The sequence below is a fragment of the Pipistrellus kuhlii genome, unplaced genomic scaffold (assembly GCF_014108245.1).
Source record: "Pipistrellus kuhlii isolate mPipKuh1 unplaced genomic scaffold, mPipKuh1.p scaffold_m20_p_5, whole genome shotgun sequence".
In the NCBI taxonomy this organism is placed as follows: domain Eukaryota; kingdom Metazoa; phylum Chordata; class Mammalia; order Chiroptera; family Vespertilionidae; genus Pipistrellus; species Pipistrellus kuhlii.
The window spans coordinates 32,639,986-32,666,702 of record NW_023425551.1 but is presented as its reverse complement, the minus strand read 5'-3'; the positions used below and the strand labels follow the sequence as shown (position 1 = coordinate 32,666,702).

At 43.6% G+C, this 26,717-nt stretch overlaps 1 long non-coding RNA gene across 1 annotated transcript in view; it reads right to left on the bottom strand.

Moving 5' to 3' along the window:
• Positions 1-783: 783 nt before the first annotated feature.
• The window catches only part of LOC123651387, a 57,778-nt gene continuing 31,844 nt past the window's right edge, over positions 784-26,717 (bottom strand). The window contains exons 2-3 of the long non-coding RNA XR_006740061.1: positions 6,910-6,915; positions 784-921 (exon numbers count right to left, since the gene is read on the bottom strand). This is a non-coding gene — a long non-coding RNA (uncharacterized LOC123651387). The remainder of the gene's footprint in view (positions 922-6,909; positions 6,916-26,717) is intronic.

Sequence of the window (26,717 nt, the reverse complement as noted above, 5' to 3'; positions counted from 1 at the left end):
TCCTCAAATTATCTCTCTCTCTCTCTCTCTCTCTCTCTCTCTCTCTCTCTCTCTCTCTCTCTCTCTCTTTAAATTCTTGACAATTTCATCTGCTTTGTCTTCCAACTAGGGTTATGAAATTAAATACAGGAAAATGTTAATTTCAGACAAGAATTGCATGGGACAATTTATTGCTTATCTAAAATTGAAAGTAGATTGGGAGTCCTGTATTTTTATTTGCTAAATTTGGCAATACTTGTGTCAACTCTTCTCTTGCAACGTTCCTTTATGCTATCCTAGTTCCTAGTTTTAATCACTAGGATCTCTTGAAATTGTTCTCTAAATGTTCCTTTCTAATTGTGTTTATTTGTTTTTTTCTCTCTTGAATACAATATCTTCTCTTTTCTTTCTGGAGACATTGAGGGATTTGAAAATTTTCTTCTGCTGCCCTACTTTTTCTCTTTCGTTTCCCAGATTTCTTCTTTCTCCCTTTTTTTGTCTCTGCATTTTATATCAGACTATGTCACATGTCTGGTAATCCTTGGTTGTCTACTCATATTTAAGAGTGATACTCTACATAGCAGTTCAGGAATTGAGTGGATGGCATCTGTTCATTGGTGGATTTCCCTGTAGCACTATCTGTTTCATTGGGGGTTTCTACCTGTCAGTATCTTTAGGTCTTCTCCCCTGAGCTAGTCAGATCCCCAGAGAGGAGACTTCTAATTCCCTTCCTGGGAGAAAAAGGCATGGCTGCTAGAAATCTGGGAGGTGAGGCACAAAAGAAGAGCAAGGCCTGAGTCCCACCTTTCGGTAACTAATCTTCCTCCACGTTTTCGATGTGGTGTCCTTGCCTCTGTGAGCCTGGTGTCCTTGAGTCCAGAATCCCTCTGGTTCAACCCCTTAGAGAGCTTTCTGCCTGGAGGCAGTGAATGGCCTTTCACCCTGTGAAAGAGAGGTGACATGAGAGCCTACCTGCTTCTCCTATAGGCTTTTTATCTGTATGTTTCCCAGAAAACAAGATACTATTAGTCTCACTAATAGGCACTGTTTCCCCACAGAGCTGTTTAGCTGCCTCCTGATTGCCCCTCACTCCAGTAAGATGAGAGTTTTAGAATAATTTTACTTTTCTCTCTCCTCGCTGCCTTGGACCTTAGGAATCTTGCTTACTTCCCCATCTCTTCCCACCCACCAACAGTTACTATTTTTTCACTTAAGCTCCTATCACCACCCATTGTCCCCCACTCAAGCACTCCTCTCACAGCTTCATTTTGTTAGGAATGTGTTTTGCTTGCTCTGATTATCATCTTTCTGACTGTGGGGCCTTTTGAAACTCTAGGGTATTTTTCTGTGTGGGCTCTTTAGGTTCCAGGGAGTTGTGGCTTGTGAGTCCCAAATGGTGGGAGTCCCACAGATGGCAGAAGGTGAAAAAAATCTCAGCCCCCAAACTGAATTACAGAAACTCCCAAGATTGTTTGCCTTCCATTCTTCACTCCTGACCTTTGACATTATTCTCTAGGCACTTGCCCAGGCCACTGGGAAAAAGAACTTCACAATTCTCTCTGGTGGGAGCCACCAGAGCCCACGGCCTCTACTCGTACCCAACCACTCACAGGAGTTAACAGCTGTTCAGCTCTAGAGAGGAAAACATTTTAAGTTTAGAAGTGAGAAAGATGGAAATTGTCTCCAGATCCCCCTTTTGGCCTCCGTAAGTTACTTCCATAGTCATTAATCACACCAGGAAGGAAGCCCAGATGAAAAGAGCAGAGTTAGAATGAATAGCCATCATCCTTGTTCAACATGTGAATACAAGCTCCTATCATTCCTTCAGGCTGGCCCATCTGGGAGACAAATGCCAGCCATGGTGGTCACAAACCATGATTTTAGCACCATTGCATGAGACATAAGAGAGGTTCTGCCTTCCACTGTGAAAAAAAGCAATGAAAGTGGCTCAGAGTAAAAACGAAAGTCTTTCCTCACCCGACTTTATCTGATGAGATCTCCATCTGCAATGAGGAATCACTGCCAATCTCCGAGAAAGTTTAAAGATCAGGCTGGTTCTTGAAAGGAAGATTGAGTGGGCATATTATTAACCTAAATGGCATTAGGTTTCTATTTCAATAAAGATTCCCATTAAAGCTGAAAGCAATACAGCTACAGCAATGCAGCCATAACCACCCATTGCCTGTAGAAAGATGTGCTTAAATTACACCTGGCTGTACACCCCATTATCACTTTGCAAAAGGCAGTAACTTGAGGTGGACCTCTGTGGCTACAGTGTCCTTCAGGTGACAGCCTCAAAGGAATCCTGGCTTGAATGCAATCAATACTGAGAACCTACATTACTCATGTATCAGCACAGGACAAGAGGCTGACAATAATTAATCAACTAATTACGACAGGCTCTTTTCATTACAGAACATGTGACTTATTGACTGTTTTGTATTATTGTATTTAGTGGCCAACTAGAGAGCATGACAACCATTATTTCATTTCAAACTGTGCCCATCTGGAAGAGTAAATAGGCGTCTTCATCCTCCTGAGCTGGCATCACCAGGACCTGCCACCCTGGGGCAAGCAGTAAATCAAGAGTCTTTGTCTCATTTGCCTATTTCCAGTTGGATGAAAATTTTTATTTTTCCCTTTTAAATGACTTAGGAAGGAGATTACACACTGGCAGCCTGTGGGTTGTAGTCAGCCTCAGATGTGTTTTGTCTGAGCAGTAGGGGTGTTTTTTTTCAATGAGTTTACTGTCCGCATTTAAAATCAGAACATAAAAACAAACAAACAAACAAACAAACAAACAAATAAATAAACAAATAAATAAAATCAGAGCATTATCATAAAAGTCTGGCCCTGACAACTGGCAGGACTGAGTAGAGACTGTCCCTGTTTGGATGGGGCAAGTGTTCTCCTGTTGACCCTAGGCCCAACACTTTGTTTATATCCTGAAACTTCTCTTATTTTCATCACTTGCCTGGCTGCTGACTTAGGAGTACAGTCTGATAGGAAGAGTCACGAGAAGGTAATAGTCCCCACATCCTCACTGCACTGGAAAGTGCTAGGCACCTAACATCATAATTTTAAGCCTTTAGTTCATATGAGGGAACAGGAAACAGGGAACAAGGAAGAGACCTTCCCGAGGCTACTAGTCCACAGTTCTTTCCCACATAACTGTCATTAAGACCCTGAATGCAGGGCATATACAATAGTGCGGTCATTGTTCAGAGTCAAGGAAATCACCAGGAGCTACAGGGACACATGGCTGGATGCCTATCAGAAAGAGTGCCTAGCCAAAACCGGTTTGGCTCAGTGGTAGAGCGTTGGTCTGCGGACTGAAAGGTCCCAGGTCCGATTCCGGTCAAGGGCATGTACGTTGGTTGCGGGCACATCCCCGGTAGGGGGTGTGCAAGAGGCAACTGATCAATGTTTCTCTCTCATCCACGTTTCTAGCTCTCTATCTCTCTCCCTTCCTCTCTGTAAAAAAATCAATAAAATATATTAAAAACAGAAAGAAAGAAAGAAAGAAAGAAAGAAAGAAAGAAAGAAAGAAAGAAAGAAAGAAAGAAAGAAAGAAAGAAAGAAAGAAAGAAAGAAAGAAAGAAAGAAAGAAGAAGAAAGAGTGCCTCCCTGGTTACCAGGTAGGACAATCCTAGCTCTCTTCCTGTTTCCTCAGAAAAAGGTTAACCACACCACTTTCCACTTCCTCCACACCTGCTACTTTAGATCCAGGCAAGAAATTCTAAGAATCCCTCAGAGCCTCCAGCCTGGCTCTGGCTTGGTGGATTTCTGTCTAGACCAGAGTGCCCAGGCGAGTGACACAACCCCATTCATTTAGTTAGGAAATCTTCCTAATAATTTCAAAGATATCACAAAGCCCCAGTGCCTTCCAATTGATTTAAATCTGCTCAACCCCCAGATGAGAATGGCAGCAACAGATTTAGTGGACATAGGAATCACCTGGGGATTTTGGAAAATATTGATTCTGATTCAGAAGGTCCAGGAAAGGGGCTGAAGACTGCGTTTCTAACAATTGGTGAGGCCAATGCTGCTGGTCCAAGGACAACCTTTCAGTAGAGATGAGCTCTAGAAAACTTCTATCACCGCTCATGGCCATGTCTTGCTCTTCATTCTGAGGGTCTTGCCTATTTTCTCTACTTTATTCTTTTTCCCCATTCTTCTTTGCTTCTTTCCATCCATCCTTTTTCTTGGCAAACTTCTTATTCCTACCAGCCATCCCTACCAACTCCCAGCCCTTCTTTATTCTTTATCGTTCAAGGATAAAGAAACTTCTGTCCTTTTTCCTCAGATAGCATCTCCCTCTGTCCTCTCTTCAGTAGTGCCAGAGGAAAAAAGTCACTATTCTTTTAAAAAATATATTTTTATTGATTTTGTACAGAGAGGAAGGGAGAGAGATAGAGAGCTAGAAACATCGATGAGATAGAGTCATCGATTAGCTGCCTCCTGCACACCCCCCACTGGGGATATGCCCGCAACCAAGGTACATGCCCTTGACCGGAAGTGAACACGGGTCCCTTCAGTTCCCAAGCCGACGCTCTATCCATTGAGCCAAACCAGTTTAGGCAAAAGTCACTATTTATTGACAGTTATGGCCAAGCACTATCCCAAGTGTATTACATATGTTATTTAATTCTCACAACAATCCTAAGTATATATTAATACTATATTTTTTAAAATGAGGAAGTTAAGACTTGGGTAGTTAAAGAAACTATGTCCTCAATTAGGAAGCAATGAGTTGAGGTTAGAATTTGTGTCTGTCATTTTGCTCATATGGTAGGGGTGAATTGAAAAGGAATGAAGGGCCCCAAGCATTAGTCCAGTTATGTATCCTGTACAGTTCTCTGAATCCTTCATAAGCAGATGCCCAGCTTCACATATCAATCATAAGAACTGTTTTAGGAATGCTCAGATTAGCTGGGGTAGGACAGGATTCCAAACAATAGAATATTAAAACCCTAACTTGCCAATGCGCCCAAGTTTCCAATGCAACTTGTTAATTAGGCCTATAACTGTACCTTTAGAGCCTATTACCAAAAAAGGCATTCCTACTATTAGGCAATCACCCAACCATATGGAGTCTGACACACAGTGCCAAGTCTTCCGTCGGTTCCTGTAGGGCCCTTCTTGGATGGGTAGCCTATTCCCTTCTCTCTCTCTAGTTACTCTTCCTTGATATCATTTATAGCAGCCCCTTAGTCTGTTATTATTCTCTACCATGTCCTCAAGATCCTGGATTCCAATCTGGGAGCCTATACCTGATCTTAAAATGGTTGTATATTTCAGATTCTTCAAACTGCAGATTTAAGACAAACAGATCTTATGTTGACTATCTTCCTCCCCTTTTATTAGGTGGTCAAACAAAAATATCTCCTTTTAATTCTTCTCAAAGATTCCACAAGTATGAGGAAAATTCTATCTTGACACAAAAATATTCACAAGGTCCAGATTTACTCTAAGGGTAAGAATCAGAATTTTAAAACATGGAATGGACAGGGAAGTTGGAAGCAGCATGGTGCAGGGGAAGGAGCCCTGACCCAGGAGTCATGATATTTGGGCTCTACATTCTTTTTTATTTTATTTTTTGGCCACTAACTGGCTATGCAACCTTGAATAAGCAGTATCATTGTTCCCAACTCTAGTTTCTTCATCTTTAAAGTGAGTAAATTGAATTGAATGATTACTAAGATTCTTTTGATTCCTACTTTTTAGTGTCTTCTCTAGCACCTAAAATAAAATGAACCAGAAAGTTTTTGTGAAATAATGTTGCATCTAGCCAGAAATTTAGACACAAATTAGGTTGAGTCAATGCATGAAAACAGGAAGGTAGAGAAACAGTGATGACAAATAATCAATGAATAATAATGATAAGAATTTAAGACTAAAAATTAAAAAAGACTGAAATTCTCTACCTAGTAGCCACCCACTATCCATAATAATCAATGACTTGTAAAATATGTAATTGGAGCACGGCATGTTCTATTTTGTAGTATACTGCCATTTAAAAATTTGTTTTCCAAAAATAGCATTGACTTATTAAGTCAACCACCAACATTTATTTTAATTCTAAACAATGGTAGGTAGATCAGAAATAAAATTATATCAACATGAACAATTTCCTTCCTAGCAGATTATGGAATTTGACATAGCTGGTATTTTCCGTCTTTGAAGTTAACATGTAATTATGTTTGTTTATGTAAACTCATCTGTCCCCAAATGTTTCCAACTTACAAATATGTGCATCATAGTGTTTACAATAAATTATTTTAAATTAGCAAAGAGACAACTTTCTGACATCTGCCTGCAACTTTGACATCTGAAATTCCTCTACCACTCCCACCATCATATTGCTGGAGAAATTATGGAAATATGCAAATAAAATAATACATTTTTTTAGTTCGTACCAATTTTCTACCAAAATCCTTGCCCTATCTGGTTTGGCTCAGTGCATAGAGTGTCGTTACAGAAAATATATTTGAATATGGTACAGAAAGGGGGAAGTACATAAAAACAAGGTGGGAAAAGAAATAACCTGGGGACCTGGGAAGTTGTTTTAGCTTAATTAAATTGCCTTAGCAACGCAGTTTGCTAAAAAGGATGGTGAGAGGTGGGGCAGGGGAAAGAATAGGAGAGGGTGTTCTTCTCCACATGCAACCTCTCTGCAAAAGGAGCCCAAACCACTTCCTAGAGGAGGAATTCCCTTTTTGAACTATGCAAGGAGACACTGAGCTTATTGACAGCAGTTCATGGAGCCATCACTCAGGAAGAGAACCAAGTGAAAGGGGCCATTGAGCAAACACTTCCCTCACCTGTTCATCAAAGGAGCAAACCCAGTTTTTACTGACTCATTTACCTTGGCAGACAACTGAGACCACTGCTCCCTGGGGCAGGACAATGACTCGCTTGATCAGTAACCTGCCCCTTTATCAGTCATAATAACTCATACTCACTCCCTTCTATTCACTGTTGACTGTGGCTTTAGACAAGTGACTAGATCAAAAGAGCAGCATTGTTTTATTTGGCAAAACATTCAAGGACACGTTCAGTACTAGTCCCTACTATTTTACTCATCAGTTATCAGTCCTGAGCTTCCATGCATTGGTAGAAAGTAATGCAGTAGGAAAAACAATGGGACAGAAGAGAGGCCTGGGTTCTTGTCCCGGCTCTACCACCACTGAATGTGTGCCAGTCTGCTTCCTTCTCTGAATTGACACCAGACCAGATGACCTGTAAGGTCTCTTTGAGGTACAGCACTTGTTCCTTTAGCAATCATTTATTGAGCATCTCCTACACGTGAAGCACTGTTCTAGGCTGTATCTAGAGGATATAATAGTGAATAAAAAAAGACAAAATCCTTGCCCTATCTGGTTTGGCTCAGTGCATAGAGCACATGTGTCAAACACAAGGCCCGCGGGCCAAATTCGTCCCGCCAGGCCTTGCAATGTGGCCCGCACCGCGCTGTCATCACTGCACTCCGCTGCGTTTCCATCACAATGACAGTTTATGACTGTTCAGTAAACCATTCGGCCCGCGATTTAGGCTGGATTTTAGATTTTGGCCCCTTCTCTGATTGAGTTCGACACCCCTAGCATAGAGTGTCGTCCTACAGGCTGAAGGGTTTCAGGTTTGATTCTGGTCAAGGTCATGTATCTTGTTGCGGGCACATCTCCAGTAGGGGGTGTGCAGAAGACAACTGATGGATGTTTCTCTCTCATGGATATTTCTAACTCTCTACCCCTCTTCCTTCCTCTCTATAAAAAATCAATAAAAAATATATATATATTTTTTAAAAAGACAAAATCCTTAATCTAATGGAACCCACATTTTAGGGGGGACAAGAAATAATAAATAAGAAAATAAATACCATATGTTACAATCTGTGATAACTACTCTGGAGGGAAATGAAGTGGGGTAATGAGCAGAGCGTGCTGTTTTATGCCCAGTGGTAAAGGAAGGTCTCACTGATAAGAGGGGCCTTTAAGCAGAGACCAGGCATTTAAGAGGGAGTCGGCCATGTGTTGATTGGGATGAGGTGTGTTCTAGCAGAGGGAACGACAATGGCAAAGACCCTGAGGTAGGCATGTGCTCAGCATAATCAAAGAACAGCGAGGCTGCCAGTGTGGCTGGAGCTGAGTAATCGGGGAGATGGATGAGGTGGGCCAGAAGGGTTGGAATTGGGGCACATGTAGGGCTTGCGGGCATGTGAGGTCTTCGGTCTGTGCTCTGGGAAACTCGCAACCCAAATTAGGTTGTAAATTCAGGTCACAGACTGAGTTTCAGTTCTCCAATATTTCCCAGGGTTCTTTGTATAGTGAAAGGCATGTCTTAAAATAATCAATAAATACTTGAGTGATTTATGAATTGATTGACAGAAGTAAATTTGGTCATCTCAGGCTAAACACTTAAGTTTCCTTGCCACGTTTTCATCATGTGTGTGAATTTTTGTGTGTGTGCTTTTATATCCATTTCTATATTTCTCCAATGCTTTGGAATAACAGGCACCAGAAATATTTATTGAACAAATAAATTAATTTTTAGGGGGAGTCACACACAAACTAGATATTTCCCCATCTGGCAGATGTAAAAAAAAGTTAAGCTACATCTTTTCCACTGGCTGTAATGTCTGGGAAAGTGGCTTTTAAGTCTATTTCTTCATATAAATAATACTTTAAAGTGTTGTTAATTCATTGCACTTTAGCCTGAACAAAGAATCTAAAAAGAGTTCTGACAGGAGTAATTTTGAGGCCTTGAAATCTAACAGAGGACAACTGTTGGGGATCAGAAGCAGGAAAGTTAAAGGCATCAAAGAATAAAAATAGCTCTTTTACGATTTTGCCTAAAGCTCTGGAATGTTGGTAAGCAAAATAATAAAGTTTAAACAACCGATTTTCCTGCCAGTGTTTGTACTACTTTACAGCATCGATCTGAAAAGCTACCCAGTCAATCACACTAAAGCTCTTTCCCATCTGCAGGTTCACTGGGGTCCCTTCTTTCAGAGTCCTGACTCTCAGATCCTTTATCTGCACCAACATGGCCTGCTGCCATGGTGCCTGGCCAGCTTCCTCCCTGTGCAGCCTTTTCAAGGCTGGGCTGGGAGCTACCAGCAGAAAGAGGCAGAGGCAGAGAGCCCTTGAGGTTATCAGCTGAGCCTCTCCCAAATCCCTGCAAAGTTTACACAGAGGTTATAGCAACCTCACATGGATCTGTCACTTGTCATCCCCTGGTTGTCTCCACCCATGACAGTCCCCTGGCAGCAGCTCCAGCTCAGGCCCTGGGCCCTGGGTTCAGGCACTGTCTGTCTGAAGCAGGATTGTAAAGGATCTGGAGAAATATAGACCTGTCTTGGCACAAGAAGCTATCACCAATTAAGACAAGAAACACAAAAATTACAGGATCCTCAGCATTAGCATGTATTGGGGGAACTCTTTTATTAACAAGATACCCCCAAGAACATGGATTCTGTGGTGCCCTTCACACTTTAAAGGACCCTAGAACACATATATGACTAGCCTTCTATGTTAATCAAGAGTGAATTATCCATATACCTGTCGAAAATTGTTTAACTGCCATCAAATCTGGAAGAAATGATGAGGCAAATCCAAATAGGGAGAACAAATAAAGATATTCTACAAAACAACCAGCCTGCACTCTTTAAAAATGTCATTGTTATGAAATATAATAATAATAATTGTTCTAGATTAATGACAAGTGATATAGCAATTAAATGCCATGTATAATTGTTGATGATCTTAGCTCAGGACAAAACCAAGTACAAAGGATATTATTAAGATGATAGGGGAAATTTGAACTTGAACTTTATATTAAATAATAACATTTCATCAATGTCAGCCTTTCTGAGCTAACATTGTACTGATTGTACTATTGTTATATAGGAATGTATGGAATATGATCCTCTTAGGAGATGCACACTGAAGAAAGTAGGGGTGTATTTCAGGAGGTCAGTACCTCACTCTCAATCTCTCTGGCTCTGTTTCCCCATCTGCGGAGTAGGGAATATAATACCCACTTCACAGGGTTGGTGAGGATTGAATGTGAGGACAGAGGGTGTAAGTGGGTGGTGTATGTCACCATTTCTGGGACCTGCTGGTGGATAAAGGACAGGCAGAGAGAACTTCTTCTTCAGCCTGTTTTGTGGTTAGCCTCTTCCAGAGTTTCTGGGGCTGGAGGGTGACATTTGAAAATATGTAGGACAGGACTCTGGTCTTGGCCTGGGGGGGCCTGAATTCCATCAGGGCTATATGAAAAGCAAACATTGGTTTTAGCTCTAAGGAAGGCTTCTTTCTCCTTGCCTCCCTAAAGTGAGATTTCTTATTTTTTTTTCTACATATCTTACTATCCTGCTTCTATGTTTTTGTTCAATTGTAGCTTGTTTTGGTCTAGGGATACTTATTAGGCCTTTGAGTTTGCAAATTGGATTAAGGAGAACTAGAACTTTTGTGGATTTTGCTATTTGATCTCCACACTACTTCTCTGAGTCAGCTCAGAGGCAAAGTCGAGTCTGCAGGCATTTATTGGGCATTTACTGAGTGACTATTGGATATAAGGAAATGGATACCAATCAGCTCTCAAGAACTTTCAGGAGGAGGAGATCCAAAGCAACATTCACAGTAAGAAAAATACCTTAAAATCTCAAATAGACTAGAACTATTTTCTAAAATGATTGGCACTACAATATGAGTCCTGATTGGGGGGGGGGGGGGAAGCAAAACCACTTTGACTCATGGGGAATGCTATTGCCATCATTTTTTTAAAATACATTTTTATTGATTTCAGAGAGGAAGGGAGATAGAAACATCAATGATGAGAGGGAATCGTTGATCAGCTGGCTCCTGCAAGCCCCCCACTGGGGAACAAGCTCATGCCCACGCATGTGCCCTTGATTGTAATCAAACCTGGGACCCTTCAGTTTGCAGGCTGATGCTCTATCCACTGAACCAAACCAGCCAGGGCAATTGCAATAATTTTTTTTTTTTTTTTTTTTTTTTTTTTTTTTTTTTTTTTTTTTTTTTTACCAATTTTGTGCCATGGCCTCTGGTTAAATCTGTGGATCCCTCTCCGAATATTTTTAAATGCATAAAAATTAAATATATATGACTATCAATATGTCAGTTATATTGAAATAAAAGGATCAAAATATTTTAAATTTTAGTTAATGCATTTAATAATTAGATCCAGCCGTGGGTCTAATAACTACTAAATTTTTGAAGTAGTGAGAGTATTAATGATATTTGAGATTAGACCTAAGGGCCAACATATTTTCTGGGGCCCTAAAATGTTTTTACTTTTTAAAGTCCAAAGAAAACATATATTTGGGGTTGAATAAAATGTTTATCCATATATATGCTAATGCTGTAGAAAAATACAATTTTTATAAAGCAAGGTACCCACAAAAGCAGAGGTGTGAAAGACCATAAAAATCATAATGCCACCTTATTCAAGATAGCAGCAACAACCAAAATGTGCTACAGAAATCTCATGATAGCCATTAGGGCCAAGTCACAGGTTCTGCTAATATTACTAAAGCTTGTTGCCTACATTCATAATTGAAGGAAACACTAAACTGAGTGGAAGAGAGCCAGAGCCTTGAACTGGTCTGAGGTCCTGTTTGCCAGGGAAAAGAGGGGCATAGATATGTGAAGGTTACCAGTAATGGTCAGTTACAGAAGGACTGGGTCCAAGTCTGCATGTTGACATGTTTGGCTAGGTAGAAAAGAAGAGAGACAGTTGGAGAAAGCTATACAGAGAGAATGCAAAATTGAATGCAAGAGTAGAAATGCATTATATTTTGTATCCTTTTAGGTTGAAAAAAAAATGCATCCTAATAAAAGGCAAAAATAGAAACAAGCACAGTGTCTGGTGCCCAGGGAGGTCAGTAAGATAACAGGCTGGGCTAGAATATACGACAGAAATCCACAGGAGTGGGAGACAAAATTGAAGAGACAGCTTGCAGGGGTCCTCAAACTTTTTAAAGTGGGGGCCAGATCACGGTCCTCAGAGAGCTGGAGGGCCGGACTATATGAACTACTAATTCCTTCTGTAACACCTCGGCTGCGCTCACTGCCCAAAAAACCTGCCAGGCTGGATCAGACTGCTCTGCGGGCCGCATGTGGCCCGCGGGCCGTAGTTTGAAGACGCCTGGAGCCTTATGGAGTGCCTTGAAGACCAAAGAGCATTCTAACCCAACCCAAAGGCTGAGAGACAGTCACCATGGGTTCCTCAGCAACAGAGCAGCAAGTAAGAGCAATCCTATATAATAAAGAGGTAATATGCAAATTGATCCTCACACCCTTGCATCACAAGATGGCGATCCCCGTATTTTCACATGATGGCCATCTCAAGTCATCACAAGATGGCCACCCCCGTGTTGTCACAAGATGGCCTGCAGGGGAGGGAAGTTGGGGGTGATTGGGCTGTCAAGGGAGCAGTTAAGTGTCAATTAGGCCAGCAGGGGAGCAATCAGGGGGTGATCAGGCTGGCAGACAGAGTGGTTAGGGCCAATCAGGCAGCCAGGCAGGCAAGTAGTTAGGAGCCAGCAATCCTAGATTGTGAGAGGGATGTCCCAGATTGGAGAGGGTGCAGGCTGGGCTGACGGACACCACCCCAGTGCATGAATTTCATGCATCAGGCCTCTAGTATTTTAAGAAAAGCCCATCTGAATTGAGCCAGCAATTTTAATGTGTGTGTGTGTGTGTGTGTGTGTGTGTGTGTGTGTGTGTATGTTTTAACTTAAATCCTATTTTAATTTTATTTCTCCTTTTGACAAGGCTGGGGCCCAGTGAGGCAGGCCTGCCAGAGAGAGTGCAACCTGCAACATGGAAAAACTAGCACATGCATTCTAGAATGTTCTGGTGGAATGTGGAGTTTACCTAAAATCTGCTAAAGCAATGCCAAGGTTTTTTCCCTTTCAGTTAGTGTGGGTTTCCTGGGGGCTAGAAAAATAGTTTTTCAACCATCACTGCAGAACCAGCAGGAAAGAAGCCTCGTTCTTCCCATTTCTCTCACTTCCCTGCTTTCCTACCATTTGCCCCCTTCAGGAACCTTTGCCCTCTGAGCAGCCCAGAGAGAGCCGAGGCTCTAGCACATGTGTCAAACACAAGGCCCGTGGGCCAAATCCGTCCCGCCAGGCCTTGCAATGTGGCCCTCACTGCGCTGTCATCACTGCACTCCACTGCGTTTCCATCACAATGACAGTTTATGACTGTTCAGTAAACCATTCGGCCCGCGATTTAGGCTGGATTTTAGATTTTGGCCCCTTCTCTGATTGAGTTCGACACCCCTACTCTAGAGTCTAGTAGGAGCATCACAGCCTTGTGCCTCCTCCCAGATCTGCTCTGAGGGCAGGAGTCTCCTCCCTCCTCGGCCTTGGCTTAGTAGCCCACCTGGGACTTAGTTCCTGTTCAAATTCAGCACATCCTGGGATCTGGGGGTGGGGGCTGTCAGGGAAGGAAAGGTTTAAAGGTTGTTCTATTCAAGCAATTTGCTGCCCAGAGCAGATGGGCAAATCCATACATTTAGTAATTATCTATATTGGGGGGAAAGTACCAGTAAATTGCCCAAACGTAAAATAGAATTTATAAAACAGAGCCCAGAGAGAAGTCTGAGAGTTTTTCTCCCCGCTTTCCGCCCCAACTATTCTAAACCAGAATTTGCTTACATGGGGGTCCAGAACAAGTCATGTCAAGATGTGCCTCTGTGGTATGCAGATTACCTTGAACGAAAGCAATTTTAGCTTTAGGCTCAAGAGAAATCTCTGCCTTTCCCTGAAACCACCTAGAAGAACTTAGATTAGAGGCCTTGCCCATAATAATAGATTATCAGCAATGAGCTTTTCGACCCACCTACATGGCAAAGAAAATTATTTACTAAACATCTGTTCTTGTTCTGCAATGGCCCCTTGAAGCCCTGCAGGTGCATTACCTCATCCCTAGCTCAGGATGTCCTATACATTTCAGTCCCCCTTTCCATCTCTGAACCTCTCTTGCTTGTGGGGTCTCTGACTCTCTCATGTATACAGGGTTCCCATACATATGTATGTAGTAAATGTGGTTATTTTCTCTTACTAGTCGCATGTCTAGTCTTGATAATTAGACCAGCCAGAAGAGAGGCTAAAGTTTGGTCCTCTCGCACGCTTCCAATGACCCTCCAATCTATCTTTTGCCTCAACCTGATTGTCAACTGTGACTTCCAGTGGCTCCTACTTGACCTCTGGGATTATTCAACATGGGGATACAAGCCCTTTGTGAGTCAGCCCCACTGAAATTTCCTGCTCACACCCCATACACACAACCAATTCGTTGCAGTTCCCCAAAGACCCCATGCTCTCTTGAGCCTCTGCACTTCGGCACAAGTTGTTCTTACTGCCTATAAGGGATTCTGCTTGGCTCACTCTGAGTCATCCTGCAGAATACAGCTCATGTTCCATCTCCTGACCACTATGCTTGGTCAGCAGCATGACTATGCCTTGCTAGACCCATGGCTCTGACTTACCATTATACTTATCTGTCTTCTCATCTTTTTCATACAGGTTTAATGGGGATCTGGGCCTCTCATCCTTAAACCCCTAGCTCAGGTCTTTGTTTTCTCTTCCAGGGACTTCTGCAGGTACCTTCATAACAGATCTTGCTGCTTCCAATAAACCTTTCCCCTCCCCCATTCTCTCTCTTCCCACCTCCTGAATTTTATCTATAAAACATTTAATTCATGCCCTAGCCGGTTTGGCTCAGTGGATAGAGCATCAGGCTGTGGACTGAAGGGTCCTGGGTTCGATTCTGGTCAAGGGCACATGCCCAGGTTGTAGGCTCAAGGCAGCTGATTCATGGTTTTCTCTCATCATTGATGTTTCTATCTCTCTCCCTCTCCCTTTCCCTAGGCAGCTGATCCATGATTCTCTCTCATCCTTGATGTTTCTATTTCTCTCCCTCTCCCTTCCTCTCTGAAATCAATAAAAATATAATATATATATTTAAAAAACACATTCGATTCCCTCTTTACTCTCTTTAAAAAGTCTTGTATTGCTTCTCATTGCCATCTCCATGGCCTCCATTCAAGGTCCTTGCTAACCTGACTCCAAATTTCTCCTCCCACCATTTTGAGTCATACAACCAGTCAGAAGCTCCCCAGAGGGGACACAATAAGTCTCTTCTCCACTCTGGCTCATGGGGTTTCCTCTTCTCCTACCTGATTGGCAAACCCCAGGTGCAATGTCACCAGTTTATGCCTTCCACTCCGAACCCAGAATTAATTTCTTTTCCAGAGTCTGATGACTCAGGCCAGTTCTGCTCAGCTGTTCCTTTGTTAGAGGCTGAGCTCCTGACCAGCAGGTGGCAGCTGGAATGTGCTGAGTTGTCTTTGGCCTCATACACTGAGCCTGAGGTGAACCCAGGATGCTGAACACACACATACACACTCCATAGATTCACAGCACGTCATAATGGCCTTTCAGTGAGGCTGGGCATGCTGTCCTGAGCACCAGCCAAACATTCCATTCTTCCATGTAACTGGTCCTCTGTCCTGGACCCCTTCCAGAGTGGCCAGGGGATCCTCCTTGGAATTCTGTTCCATGCTCTATCACAAACCCTAGTAGCCCCAAGGCATGGATGACCACTAGATCCATTATAAGCACCTTCATGGATGCTTCTTTCTATTGTGGTGTCTTAGTCCTTTTGTGTTGCTATAACAAAGCCTGTAGACTGGGTGGCTTACGGTGGCATGCCTCAGAAGTAGTGTGCATTTGATTCCACAATAAAGGAAGTAGCACTGTAAACTTCTGCTGATGGAGAGTCTTGCCTTTTTTTTTTCTTCTTTTTTTTATTGATTTTTTTTTTACAGAGAGGAAGAGAGAGGGACAGAGAGTCAGAAACATTGATGAAAGAGAAACATTGATCAGCTGCCTCCTGCACATCCTCCACTGAGGATGTGCCCGCAACCAAGGTACATGCCCTTGACCAGAATTGAACCCGGGACCCTTCTGTCTGCAAGTCGACGCTCTATCCACTGAGCCAAACCGGTTTCGGCGAGAGTCTTGCCTTTGATTTGTAAAAAAGACAACACCATGAAGTGCAATAATGCAAAGCACAGTAAAACAATGTAGGCCTGTAAACAGCAGAAAAGTTTTGCTCACAGAGGCTGGAAGTCCAAGATCATGCTGCCAGCATGGTCAGGTTCTGGGGAGAGCCCTCTTCTGGGATGCAGATGCTGTCTTCTCATATCCTCACATGACAGACGAGGAAGAGAGTTTTCTTAGCCCTCTTTTATAAAGACACTAATCCCATTCATGAGGGCTCCACCCTCATGGCCTGATCACTACCCAGAGGCTTCACAGTAGCATCACATAGGAGAAACCCATACTCATCTAGCTTCTTTTATTCTCTGGGTACCTTGCTTCACAGGAGAGCTCAGCATTTACAGCTTCCACTGCCCTTCCAAGGAAAGCTGTCTGGGGCAGATAAACCCAGCATGCTGTCCAGAGCCATACCCCACACCTTCAGCCCACAGAGTAGGACAAACCCTGGCACAACCCAGGGAATCTCATGGAGCCCCAAGCACTCTCCTTGGTAGAAAGGCATTTCTAAAGATCAAAATCTGGAAATTATTACAAAATACTCTCTCCTCTGGCACACCTGAATATTCCTGCCATGCCAGAGGCATGGGGACTACTTCACTGTATCTCTATGGGTCTATTCGTGTATTTATACCTGAAAACATTATTAATAGATTATTTAAATCAATTTGGGGGTCTGGGTCCCCATTATTGGAATATCACATTTTTGAAAAAAGTTCAGGTGGATGTCTTACTATGAAAGAGAATGCTGAAATATTATCATCCATTATTTACTCCAAGGAACCCAATAGGTGTGATGGCCAAATTGGCTTAGAAACTTTCAATTCCCCACTTTACTATATACAACATTGTAGTGAACCTCCTCATATACAGAGACAAATTCACAGAGGAGCTGATAAAGATCCTTGCCTGCACAGGCCTTTCCTAAGCTTCGTATATTATATTATATTATATTATATTATATTATATTATATTATATTAACTAGGGGCCCAGTGCATAAATTCATGCACCTTGAAAGGAACTGTGGGCCTCAAGGCTGCTGTGGAGACAGGGGTGGGTCTTGGACCATCCTCCACACCCTGGCCTGGCCCCTCCCACCATTGTGTGAAGCGATTGGGACCAGCACCAGCAGCTGGTGCAAGCAGGGCTGGTGCTATCAGTGAGTGCAAATGTCGGCTGCTACCCCAATTGCCACTCAGGAGCAGGGGAGGTGGAGAAACCCTGAGGGGCAATCAGGGTCAGCAGCTGCCACATGCATCTGCTGATGGTGTCGAGAGATCAGGACTAATGCAGGGGGCCAGCAGCAGGTGTGAGCAGACAGTGAATTTTCAGTAACCACCAGAGGCTTGTCCCAATGATAGCTACTGGTGCCCTGCCTTGGTCTGGCGCCCCCACTCACCTGCTCCACCATCCTGCCGGGGCCGATGCCTACCATGTTCTGCACTCTGCCACCTGCTGCTGACACCCACCATGTTCCACACATGCTTCCTGGTGGTCAGTGCATGTCATAGTGACCAGTTGTTTGGTTGTTCAGTTGTTCTGCTGTTCGGTCTATTTGCATATTAGGGTTATATATATTTGTATTCTCTCTCTTAGAGTTCTCCAAATTACATACATTTCAAGCCCCACAATTCCTTGATCAACCCCTGCTTTTGAAAGTCCCTTTAAAGGAGCTGTGTGAGAATTTCTAAAGGACCCAAGCCATGAGTGGAATTGCTGGGTCATAAGATATCCTTATACTTAATATGATTAATTAGTGCCAGATAATTCTCCAACCTGTGCTCCCATCTGCAGCAGCAGGAATCTCTATGCCCTCACCCCTGCCAACACTTGGCATTGTCTAGCTTTCTAATTTTGCCATTACAGCTTATCATTCCCTTAGAATGTAAGGTGATCTCTCACTGCATAAATTTGCATTTCTCTGATTACTAACAAGCAGTCTCTTTCATATCTTGTAAACCTTTTGGGTTTCCTCTTTTGTAATTTTTCTATATATCCAGCCCATTTTTCTTTTGGTATACTAACTTTTCTTGTTGAATATCAGAAGTTCCTTGTATATTCTAGATGTTGATCCTTTGTCATTGTAAATTTTAGACATCAAAAATCTTGTCTCCCAATCTGTCATCTGTCACTTAAATTCAATTCAACTGTGGTGTCACTTGCTAACAGAAGCCCTTAATTTTTATGTAATCAGATCTACCATTTTTACCAATGGCAAGGTAAAAATAACACCATTTTTACCTTGTGGTTTGTACTTCTGAAGTCTGGTTTAAGAAATTTTTAACCATTAAGGTTACAACACATTTCTTCTGTTAACTTTATAGTTTTACATTTTGTTTTTAGGTCTCTAATCTGTTGGAAATCTCCTTTGTATGTGGGTTTTGATAGGGATCCAACTTTTTCTTCAGTCTTTCTTCCCTGTTTTCCACCATCTCCTAGACAACCCATCTTTACCCCATTAACCTGTGGTACCAATTCCATGTTAGATGAAGTTCACGGGTAAACACAGGGCTCTCTGCAAGCTCTTGATTCCACTCCACTGCCACATTCAAGACAACTGTGTAGGTGTCTCAGCATCTGAGAGCAATTCCCCTGTCTTTATTCTTTCATTCCAAGATTGTTTTAGATATCTGTGGAAATTATTTTTCCCTATACATCTTAGAACAAGTATATAATCTCTTTAAAAATTACAACTAGAATTTTGATTCAGATTGCATTACGTTCATAAATTAATTTTGGGATTCTTAACATCTTTATAATTTGTCATGCAATCAAGACCTGGTATACCTGAGGAGAAAGAATTGTAATAAGAGAATAAAATAGGTATTCATGAGTATCTTTGAGAGGCCTCCAAATTCTGTCCTCACCAATGGCCTTCTTACAGGAGTCTGGGGAGGTGAAGCAATAAAAATCCCATGTTGGGCCGAGACCGGTTTGGCTCAATGGATAGAGCGTCAGCTTGGGGACTGAGGGATCCCGGGTTCGATTCTGGTCAAGGGCATGTACCTTGGTTGCAGGCATATCCCCAGTAGGGGGTGTGCAAGAGGCAGCTGATCGATGACTCTCTCTCATAGATGTTTCTAACTCTCTATCTCTCTCCCTTCCTCTCTGTACAAAATCAATAAAATATATTTATATATATATTTTAAAAATCCCATGTTGGTCAACAAGGAACCAGAATCAGGGGGTGCTATCCTTCATTCCCCCAGGAGTGGGCCTGAGGCTCTACAAGCATCTAGCATGGCACCAGCAATGACTGAGCAAGGGGCCAAAGGAGTGACTCATGGGCTCCTACCCCTCAGCAAGGGGAAGAGAAAGCAGCCAAGTGTGCCCAGGCAGCCAAGCACCGCAGGCTCGCAGAGCCCAGGGAACTTTATACTGGGACCAAGAGAATGCAGATATGTGGGCCTGCTGAGTGGAGACCCTGGTAAGACTGGGGACACGAACAGGAGATGCCAACCCATTACTATGGGGACAAGATCCAGCTGAGTAGATGCCAGAGGAGGGCAGAGGACAGTGTTGAGCCAGAAACTTCCTCTCACCATTTCCTGGGTGCTGCATGCCCTGTCCCCTCTGCCAGGACCTGGGATGGCACCCGGGGACAAGGTGGCCCAGGAAGAAGGAAAAATCCAGAAATTGACTATTCATGCAGAGGAGTCTGAGATTTAAAGCACAGTTATCTGGGATGGATAAGTTAAATTTTATGGAAAGAAATACTTGCTTTTTTTTTTTTTTTTAAACCCTAGAGATATCTAACTATGATGGTAATATACATTTCCTATCTACTGTACAACTTTCCCTCTCACCAGACTAGCTCTTAACAGTAGGAGAAAGTCTGATAAGAAAGGGCTGGGAGAGTTTAACAAATAAATATGACACAGCAATAAGACTGGTCTGAAAATTGAGGCATAAAGAGACCAAAAGCTTTGCTTTTTATCATAATGAATTAACGGCAGCCAATTGTGGAAGGCTGTATCATTTCCAGTACTCATTCTGGCTCTGAACTCAAACAGTACCTTGAGGGGATTCGGGAGTAACCCCCTGAGACCACAGCCATACTCACAAGAGCTCTGGTAGGTCTGAGATGCTGAATTACAGAACCGGGAGCTCTTTGGCTTGGCCTCCTGTCTCCGGGGTGATGTCACTGCCCCACAGGAAGCATCCAGCACCCCGGGGGCTGGCTGAGCTTCCTGCCACTGCCAGGTGACACCCTGTCTCAGGGGCCATGTGCAGTGTGTTGGGTGGCCAACCATCCTACAGCTGGTCTGTGAAACCCGCCTTGTCCTGTGGTAAGAGATGGGTGTGGCTTTTAAATATCGCTCCGTGTGTGGGTAAAATTATTCTCTAAGGAAAGGCAGATGCTACCTCTAAGAAGATACACTCAGTCTTAGCTCTGTTTCAGGCCTGGCTTTGTACAGAGCGTGCTCTGCATGCAGTCCCCCAGCTCCTCCAGTGGACTGACCAGCTCTAGGGAACCTGGAGGAGAGAGGGCAGGCTGCTTCTCCTCTGAGAAGCCTCATCCCCCTCTGACTGTGGGCATCACCCTCTGCGATGGCCCTGGGGAGCTTCCCCCCCCCCCCCCCCCGCCCCGGCCTCTGGTTGTGGGTCTGGGCAAGTCTCTCTCCCCAGCCCAGTCTTCCATTGCTATCCTGGCTCATGGTCAGCCTCCCCTCACTCGCCTGAACGGGGGCTCTGGAGCTCTGGGGCTCTGACTGCTCAGCTCACAGCACTGCAGGTGCCTGTCTCAGAGCTGGTGCAGCCTGCCCCTGGGCCACCGTGGTTTTGATGCTCCTGCACCAGGGGACACGAAGCTTCTCCAGGAGGCTCACATCTCTGCAGGACTCACCCTGGGAAGGAGTCCAAAGTCCCTGGCACCACAAGGCCCCCTGCATTTATCCAAGGCATCTGTTCTACACCCTGACCCCCAGCACTCAGGTTGGGCAGGAAGCAGGGCCTCAAACCTGCACCCACATTTTCATCCAGTTGGGGTACAGCTCACAAGATAAGGATAGCTCTTACATGTATAATGGCCAAAAATAAAGCAAAAGAAAAATATTTTGTGACATGTGAAAAAAAATTTTTTTTTTAAATCCAAACGTTAGTGGCCATGTTATAAAGCCTGGGTGGACCACAGCTGTTCTCGCTGACTCAGGTATTGTCTATGGCTGCGGCAGCAGATCTGAGTAGTTGTGCCAGAGACTGCAATGCCCACAAACCAAAAATATTTACCATCTGGCCCTTTACAGTAAACATTTGCTGGCCACTGGTCTATTACAAACTTTCCCTCCCTCTCCCTCTCCTCACGGTCATGTGCAATGAAATCTACCACTGCTCTCAGAATGGTGGGCAAAGGCAGACTGACAGCCACCAGAGTGGGGACCATGGTATTAGGGGATTGATACACTTTCCTTTTTTGGTAAACAATCTTCAACAGCTCCAAGTTCAAAAGTTCTCTTCATAGCCAAACTAATTTTTACATATCTTTGGAAGAAAGGGTCACTGCTTTTTTGTATCAAATTAACTTTTTTTCAAAATTACATAAGAGTGAATTGATCATTTCTAAGCAGGAAGATGATTTCAGACTAGTGCTAGTACTTTTTTTTAAGAAGAATCAGACAATTGGAACCAAAAACTTAGGTACTAAAAATAATTGAAGACTGTCTAAAAATCAAAATGATGAACTCCCGTGTGTGTGTGTGTGTGTGTGTGTGTGTGTTAATCAGTTCAACAAGCTGGATTGAAAATAGGAGTAGGAGAATTTGCTTCTTGCGGGAGTTTTTGAATCTGATAAAGGATTTTTTTTTAATTAGCAATGTGTCTCTAATTTCATGGAATAGGAAAGGTTTGGGGTAGGGGGAAATGTGGCCACTCTTTGTTCAGCTTTGAGAGAACCGAATTGAAGACATCACCACATAATATAGTAAGTGTGAATTCGTCTGTCCATTTGGGCTTTAAAAAATCATTCATTCATTTACCCAAAACCCATTACTTACCAAGATTGTATTAGGGGCAAAAAGCTGCAAAGAAAAATGCCACCCTCCCTGCACAGAGAGAGGAGATGGTGAAATGGGAGTGTTTCCTTGATCAGAAGGAGCAGATTCAGGCAAGCTGGCTCGGGAGGGGGATCTTTTTTAACTCAATATGAGTATTAATGGAGGGGTCTTCCACAGGCAGCCAGAGGCAGGCATTGGAGGGGCAGGAGCAGAGCACTGGGTCTGGAGAGACACTAGTTGGGGGAGATTCCAGGCTGTGGCAGCTGTTGGGAGCCATATCTGTTGAGCTAGCTCAGTCTCCTCTGAGCTTTTCTTTCCCTTGGCTTGAAGCACTTCTCACCTCCATCACTTCTGCTTGCTCACAGTTTCAATATTTTGTAATTTGGGCTTCTTATGACCCATGTGGCCTCAACTCATATTTTCTTGCTTCTAAACATCCTACCAAATCTTATTTTTCCTGACATTTCTCTGTCTACATTTCCAAGAAAGAAACGGGGATTTTCCCAGCTTTTATGTGTGTGTGCCAGGTTTTAAAATGAATCGTTGAATAGCCCACTGATTAGTTGCCTGTTGGTTAGATGCCTACTCTGCACCAATCAGCTCTGGGGGTGGGGATGGGGGTGGAGGTGGGAGGTAGACGGGGCGAAGCATAACCATTTAAAGCTGCTCCTTCGGTTTTCCCCAGCAGGGTTACTGGAAATGACAGATAATGTGAATAATTTGTTTACCATGAGTGAAACATAAAATTAACTCTATGCTGTGATAAGACTAAGAGCCAAATTCCCTGGGCAAGTCTGGCAGCACAGATGGTGGGGGGAAAAAGAACCTGTAACTGGGTAGGATTAGGGATGGGGACCTCTAATCAGGACTTGTCAGCAGGACTCATTGTCCCAGGGATAGCCACTTGGGCAATATCCAGAGTTGTCAGCTATGTGTTGTATCCAAGGGTGTTCATGGCAGCCAGCCTGGCAGGATGGATGGTTCCAGGAGGTGGAATGCACTATACCATGGGTGGCTCTAGTCCTCCAGTGAGTAGCAACAAGAGCTAGGCAGAATCTCTACGTTGTCTGAAGTTCAGAGCAAAAGACTAATTCCAGTGGGGAACTGGAGTGCTGAGCAGACACCCAAGATAGAGGTTCACTCTTATAGAACATACATAGGATGTATGTGCGTGTAGGGGAGAACTTTGCTACAACGCCAGGGATACATATCAGCCACAATAACACAACAGATCGGTAGTGACACCAACAACTTAAACCCTCCACTTGCAACATGGGCTAGACTCCTGACCAGCACGAAGTAGGTCCGCCGTGCAGGGTATGCATGTCCAGACCTGGGAGGCTAGAGAAGGTGGGAGCAGAGATGAGTTTGTGAGGAGTCAGGGAAGCCATCACAGATGACTCTTCAACTGACCTTGATATAAGTATTTATCAGAAATAAAGGGAGGAAGATTAAAAAAACCTTCCTTGGCCAATAGGGGGGAAAAAGTTCTCGGGTCCATCTGATACCTTCCCCTCAGGCTCACAATTACCTACATGGCTAAGCCGGTGGTAAGGGAACACAGAAGGTTAGTTACTCCCAGTTACAACCCATAGCTGAGGTCCACCTGAGGAATCTGGCTAGTAGGCCAGCTCCCCCTGTAGATTTCCAGAGAGGAGGGCCACTATGGGCCTTTAAAAGTCTGAGCTGCTTCTGTGGCGTCCCTTAGTTCACCATAAAAATTTACTCAAGTTGTTGCCCCAAGTGCTTTAACTATCTTTACCTGAGTCAATAACAGAAGCGTGGCTGATTAGCACAGTGAATGACAGAAATGGTTTCTGTTGGCAAAATTAGCAATGTGTTAATTAACATAAAAAATACTTAAGCCAGTTTGGCTCAGTGGATAGAGTGTCGCCCTGCGGACTGAAGGGTCCTGGGTTCCATTCTGGGTCAGAGGCACATGCCCAGGGTTGCAGGCTCGGTCCCTAGTAGGGGGCATGCAGAAGGCAACTGATCAATGATTCTCTTTCATCGTTGATGTTGTGTGGTGTTTTTTTTTTTCTCTCTCTCTCCCTTACTCTCTGAAATCAATAAAAAATATTTTTAAAGAAGAAAGAATGTTTAAAATGGGCTTTTACTGTTAAACCTAATGATGTTCAAGACAAGTGGAATGGCTAGAACTTCACAAACCCTCTCTGCCCTTACATAAACTGAGTATAAGATTCTAGGCATCCCTTCACTGATCCCCTTTCAGAATGGCATCAGAGGCACCACTCAGAACTTATCCTGAATGCCCAGGAGGCAAGTTTAGCCATACATTTAGACAATTCTGGTGGCCTGATACTAACTAAAACCTGGTATTTGGAATGTTGTCCTGCCATTCCCAAGAGAAGCTTCCATATACAGTGTGGATAGAGCACCTAAAATGTCAGAGGGCTGGGACTTTGCTGAGCTTTAGAGAACCAGCTGCTTACACGGTTTGGGGTCTTCTTTCTAATAAATGTGTCACAGCACTTGGTCTGAGACCTGCTTTCGTTATTATACCCCAGTGGAGTTGCAGGGAGATTAGATCAATCAGATCCCACCATATCTTGGCCAGAAAAAGGCAACCTTACTGATGCAGAAATGGGATATTCCATTGCATCTAGGCAGCACTCATCCATTTGTCCATTCAACACATATTTCTCACATAACTTCTATTTCCCAGACATGTGCTCGATGCTGAGGGTACAACGTGGCATGGGGCAGCCATGATCCTTTCTCTCAAGAAGCTTTTAGTCCGGGAGGCAAGTGATCAAACAAGTAATAGCAATCAGTGGTGAGTGGCATGGCAGGAGGGGCACCTAAGTGTGGGGACAGAGAGCAGGCAGAATATGCAAGATAGGGAGGTCAAGCAGTTCTTTCTCTTTCTCTGGAAAAATTCAAGTGCTAGCATTGACCCCCCCACCCCCACCCCCAGGGGACTGGACAAATGCCTGAGGGCACCGGACTGGACCCTGTTACAGAGTCTGTAGCTCAAGGACATTTTTGAGGTCCCGTGGTCATTCTCCTCCCATCTCTTCGGAGCCACGTGGACACCTGCCCCCCTTCTATTTTTATCCCGGAGGCCACTAAGGTTCAAATCTACATGATGCCGTTGGCAGATTTCATCCCCAGAGACCTCAGCACTCAGAGGCTCAGTGACTTGCCCAAGGGCAATTATTGAGTTAACGGTAGAATCGGGAACAAAACTCAGTCACCTGACGCTGAGGCCGGCTCCCCTTCCCTGGACACATCACCTAATGGGGAAAATAATCCCCTGAAGTATCAAATAGCGTTGGTCTTTTGATGACTGAGCAAACTGATGAGCAAATAATGAGAAAAGTGGGTGTTAAATTCCCTTTGACATAACCCCTTCAGAAAATGCAGCAACAGAAGCAAGTAGAATGTGACTTATGTTGTAATAAAAGCAAAAATATTTTAAAATAGCCCAAACAGCTGATGAACATGAAACCTGGCTGAGACTGTCAGCTTAAAGAAGAGCGGAGAAAAAGCATCAAATGAATAAACTGCCAGAGCTCTCAGGCACGCAGGGTGACTGCTCACAATTCACTGTGTTGATGTAAGTGACTGAGTGGCCCTTTTCCATCCTCTTAGTTGTGGATGGATAGGGGAGAGGCACTTTTAAAACACAGATCATTTAGGAGTAGTCCCACTGGAGGCTTTGATAAGCTGACTAATGACGTATGCCTGATGGAATCACAGTTGCCCGGGTTCTTACTGAGATGAAAGAAAACAGTATCTGCCTTTGGGAACAGAGGGTCTGTGATTCACTTCCTCTGTGATGAGGAAAGGGATCCAGGACAAGTCTGACCTGTGTACCACGAACTCACTGTCCACTCACACCCAGCCTCTACTGAACTGCAGAAGGCTTTTACATCTTAGATGGTGAGTTTTGTGAAAGGAATGAAATTGCTTACAAAATTCCATATTCATTTTCTTTCCCTTGGAATTTCTATTCGTTTCTTAAAAGTCGGTGGCTTTCCTTGGCCTCAAAGAGTGATGATATACTTTCCCTCCTCCTAGCTCTGCCCCACACCAAAATAGTGCTGAGCCAGCCTCCCAGCCCACCATTGCCCCAATAGCAGCAACTAGGATTAGGTTTCTCCAAAACAACAAAGATGAATTGAGTTTTCTTATTTATCTTCCTGTTTGAAAGAGAAATGGAGGTTGAAACGCAGAGGGTTTCCTTGTAGTCTCTGTTTATTGAAACATGTCTGTGAGCTTCTTTTCTTCATGCAACCAAATGCAATCTATCAGCGTCACTGCACATATAGCATCCAGGCCCCCGGGCCATGGTAGATTAGGAAACTCAGATAGGATTAGCCTTACTTCACTCCAGTTTTGTTTTCTCATCTCGGAGATACATAAGCTTTGATAGACAGTTGTACTGAAAGGAGAGGGGAGAAAATGTCCATGAAAGTTCCTTATACTTTCCCAATTATTCAAAGGTGTGTAACAGGGAAATAAATCTCCCTAGACCTAAATACACAAGAAGCAAATCCTATTCATATGAAAAACCTTCCAATTGATAGGATAAATACTTTGGTCTACTGTAGGTCAATGCTATGGAAGACCCAGAGCGAGTTTACAGAGAGTAGAGAAGAGGAGTAAGTTCACAGTGGATCTC